The following is a 5066-nucleotide window of genomic DNA, read 5'->3' on the forward strand; positions in this document are numbered from 1 at the left end:
CTCACTATCTTGCAAAATCTGCACTCTTCTCACAGGAGCTGCTTCCTCCTGTCTTCCCCTTCGTCTCCTCAACCATTTTCTTTGCAGCTTTATCTTGGCCATCACTAATTGATGGTCAGAGATTCCATTCCCCCATCCTCTCCAAACTTGTCTTCTCATTCGCTTATCCACACACACACAGTCTATCATTGCCTTTCGTTCAACAAGTTCACCATCCATCCTTCTCATTACTCTCCGTGTATACCGGTGGATCATCTTATGCCGAAAGTAGGTGTTGGCTATTGCCAACCCCTTACCAGCACAGATGTCCACCAAAGCACTACCATTTCCATCTACTTCAGCTGGCACACCCCACTGACCAACCACTCCATCCACTTGTACATTCTCAACTTTGCCATTCATGTCTCCAATCAAAAACACTCTCTCTGTCTCCTCTCAAATTTGTCCATACATGCTTCTACTCTCGCCCAAAACTCATCTTTCACTCTTGCCACTCGGTCCTCTGTCGGAGCATACACACATACAATCGCCCACGCTTGTATACCTACTTTCATCCTCACCCATACAGTCCTTGCACCCACTGTTCCATACTCTCTTATATTCTCCTTCCACTTCTTACTTATCATCAAACATACTCCCTCTCTTGCCCTCTCATTCTCAGTACCTCCCGCACATATACCTCAACCATATTCCCATTCTCTCACCCTTTCACAATTCCATTTAGTTTCAGTCAGTCCACATATATCCACTTTTGCATCCTCAAGCACCTGAACAATCTCTCTCTCTCTCACTTCATCATTCACTCCTCTCACAGTCCATGTTCCGACCCTCAGAATGTCCTTTGTCCGTTCTGAAGTCGTCAACGTATGGTCTGTCCTGGTCCGAGGCACTTTATTTGCTTGTTTAGTTAGTTCTTTTTATGGGGTGGGGCACTAACCCACCACCAACCCTTTTAGTCGCCTCGTACGACAAGCAGGGATACTGGAGGTGTATTCTTGAGACCCCCCTACCCCCAGGGAAGGTAATGACGAACGTGTCAAATCAGTGTTTTGAGATAAACAGTGTTAAAAATTTGTTTCATTGTAGCTCATTAACAGTAGCCTGATTTCAGTAAACAATGTCTCAAAAAACAGAGCTGGTAAGATACTTTAAGACACATGAGAATTAAATACAAAATATATGATAAATCATGTTATAATGCTGTTCAGTTATTAACCCCATACCATTCTACCCCTGTGGAAAAAAGAAAAAAAAAAAATTGAAAATAACCAAAAATATGAAAAGGACAATCACCAACCCATGTACAGTAGTGGTGCATGTATTTAAGTGCTGTGGGGGGTGTGAGGATAACAGTAGTCTAGTGTATTGTCGGTCTACTGCCTTCCGTTCATCACTAACTTGTTTTTGATTAGGGTCAGTGCCTTGCTTGTCAGTTTCCACTGATCCAGCTACAGTCACTTTGTCGAGTACTGAACAAACTCTATGCTCACCTAAACCATGAACACTGATTGACAAACATCATAAGTCACATTAGCATACCGGTACTCAACACAATAACTAATCGTACATGACTTGCCTGTTATATGGCCCTTTACATGAGGCTGCTTCATAGCAACACTTTTCACATGACTGGCAAAGTAACTGGTCTGTCTGGTATAATCACTCATTGCCTAAAAAGCTGTAACTAGATCATTTACTTCATTCATTGCCCAAGTTGTTGAAGCAGCTGAGCCACACTTCCAAGAAGGACCAGTTTTCCTAGTTGGCTTTTCCTTTTTTATGCTATAACTCACGTATACATCCCCAGCATTTTGTTTTTGCTTGCCAACTGCATGTTTCCAAAAAGATGGATTACGTTTACACTTCGTGTTTTCACTTCTGCGTATGCTTTGGGACTTCCTGCTTGTTATCACTATGTTAGTCACTCATGTTGCAATGTAAATCACTGTAAATCTGAGGTGAAAATAATGTAATAAATCAAAAGCACGTGTGTGTGGCTTACAGTGTAAACAGACCATACCCATGAGCCAACACGCCCACAAAACACAGCTGCTGATTGGCTGTGAGTGTTACGTCATCATGAGACCCACTGCTCATTGGCGGCCTGGAGGAGTGCTTGCTGACACGTTTATCTTTCTTCCGCTACACCTTTCCTTGGGAGACACACAGACCACGAGTACCAACCTGCAGCTTGTTGGGACAAGAATCCCCTTTGTTGTATAGGACTTTCAACCATGTTGTAAAGACGACCATGCTGTGAAGACGTTTCCACTGGATAGAAAAATGGCAGACGAGTGTGTTGCGACCTAAAGCTTAATTTTAGATGTTTGGCACGTTTGTCGTCATTCGACTAAATGCCACAAATACAGTTTGGTCATGCAATACAGTAGGGTTGCGTCAAGTGAAAACCTGTCGCATAATGGTTTATTGTATAGTGATGTTGATATAGGTTCAGTGGGGTAGTAGTAGTAGTAGTTGTAGTTGTTCCCTAGACAGTCTGGCTGAACAGTCCCGAGTCCCTAAGGAAGGCCACGGCTGAGACTGTGCTTTCCCACAGAGCTCTTAAGGAGCGTATGTTGTGTCGTTGGCGTAGGTGATTGTGTGCAATGCAGTCTTCCATAATGTGCTTCATAGTATGGGAAGCTGTGTTACATTCTGGACAGGCATCAGCGACGGAGTCATCCAGCCTCTTCTGATAACTCAAGAGGGCTGGATGATGCCCGCATCTCTGCCTGGCCAGGTGGACCCTGTCCTCACGAGGGAGAGGGGATTCAGAAGGGTGGATATCAGGAGGCCGTGCATGGTGCGGTGTGTTGTCTCTGAGTGACTGAATGGAGCGGAGAGTGATTTGAGAATGGATGTGCTTCTGGAAGCTGGTCTGAGGTGGGCAAGGGGGGAGAGATGGCAGTATTTGTGTATGATATCGTGTGCTGGTTGTTGTTTTGATGTTCCTTGGTGTGTGTGGATATTGTGCCATGTAGTGTAGTGGATGGTGTGGGTTTGTGGAGGCTGCAGTGAGAATTTGGGTGCCTCTCATGTCTAGATGATCCTTGACTTTGGGGACTTTGATTTCTTGGTGTAGGTGGTCTATGGGTATAGTAGCTGTGCAGCCCATGATTATTTTTAGTGCCTTGTTGTTGTAGTGTGTTTTAGTGAGGTTAGAAGCCTAAGCAGGGCTTGCATAATTCATCACTGAACGTATTTGGTGTTTGTTTACTGTGGTGGTGGTTTCTTTGTTGTGTCCAAATGTTGTATGGGCAAGTGACCTCAGTGCATTAAGTCTTGGTGTTAACTGATCTTTAATATTTGTGATGTGTTGTGTGAATGACATTGATGTGTGTTACACCAAGGATTTGTGTGTGTGTGTGTGTGTGTGTGGTTGGGGAGTGTTGTTTATGGTGAAGTGTGGAGTGTGACAATGTTCTGCTGTCCAGTTTGTGAAAAGGGTCACTGTAGAATTGACTGGGGCTATTTTGAGCCTGTTTGTGGTGAACCATTCGTGTAGTGTGTTGAGGTAAGGTTGGAGGATGTGTGCAGCTGTGTTTGCATTTTGGTGTGTACATGTAAGTGTTAAGTTGTGCGCGTAGGAAGCTGTGTGTATTTGTGATGTGTGGGGCGTGGGTATGTCGTGCATGTATAGGTTAAAGAGACTAGGGGACAAAACAGATCCTTGGAGGACGCCATTTGTGAAGTTTCTGATGTTTGAAGATTGACCGGCAAATGTTACATGTGCACATCTGCCTGCTAAATAGCTTGTCAGCCATCTTTTTGTGTTAGTGTGCATGTTTGTGTTGAATATTTTGTTTGTGAGGTTGTGGCTGGGGATGGCATCAAAAGCTTTGCTAATGTCTAGTGTGACTTGGAGTATTCTGTGTGATGGGCTGGGTGAATTCATGCCATCTAAAACTCTGTGTAAGGTCTGTAAGAAGAGTGTTTATGGAGTGTAGTGGCCTACAACCATGTTGTGATGGGGCTAGGGGGGTGTGAGGTGTAACTATAGTAGTGGTGCACGACTCTGAGGTTGTTATTATCGTACCCTGGCAACCTACCCATCAACAATGCGTCTGATTTCGTGTATGAGGCGTGTGATTCGTGTATAATATGTTCGTGTATAATAATATTTGTATATAACATTCGTGCTTAATAATATGATTCGTGTATAATATGATACAAAGTCAGATGCATATTTGATTGGTAGGTTGCCAGTGTATGAGAATGACAACCTCAGAGTCGTGCGCCGCGACTATAGTTGTAATACCAGTCGTTCAGTGACTTCTATTGGGTGCAGAGGAGTGTGACGGAGCTATGTGAGAAAGGTAACGTGGGGTCTTTGTTGGGTTTGGGGTTAGTGATGATAATGCCATGCTTCCAGATGTTGGATACAGTGAGTCTTCGATATACAAAAGGGATAGTGACCAAAAGAAACTTTCGTAATTCGAAATTTCGTATATCGGAACGATTTTCCCCATTGAAATATACATACTGTATAAATGGGGGATGCGTCCCAGGACCCCTTCGGACCCCCCCCCACTAAACTTAACCCCCCACTATTTTGAAGTAAGCAATACCTGTATACAATTGTAGAGAAAGAGGTGGCCATATTCTTTCTTGAATATCTCCATTTTCTTCGTCACAGTCCCAGCAGTGGAAGCTGCAAGGCCTAAAGCACACCCAATGTCCGAGACTCCCTTCCCCTCCTCATGGGGTCTTATAATTTCCAATTTCCTTTCCAGAGTTAGAATACGGTGCTGCTGCTTCTTTGCAGTGGGCTCCCCCAATGCTGGAGATGATGCAGGGGCTTGGAAGGCAGGGTGAAACAATATGAAAAGGTGAAGAGCTGTGAAAATATCCTCACGTACAACGAAGCCGCAAGGAGAGGAGGGACGTGGACTCAACTGAGAAGTGCGCTAAAATTTGTTTACCAGAGAGGGGTTAATTCGTTTTCTTATGGCAAGTGAACGCGGTGCACATTTTGAATTTTTCATACAGTATTCCATAAACCCGTTCATAGCTGCCGGCCTTGATCAACACTTTACTGTTTCGGTGTCAGTGACATTGAGTTAGGG

The sequence above is a fragment of the Coenobita brevimanus genome, chromosome 20 (genome assembly GCF_032717465.1).
Source record: "Coenobita brevimanus isolate Jiangsu-jjx chromosome 20, ASM3271746v2, whole genome shotgun sequence".
Classification (NCBI taxonomy): domain Eukaryota; kingdom Metazoa; phylum Arthropoda; class Malacostraca; order Decapoda; family Coenobitidae; genus Coenobita; species Coenobita brevimanus.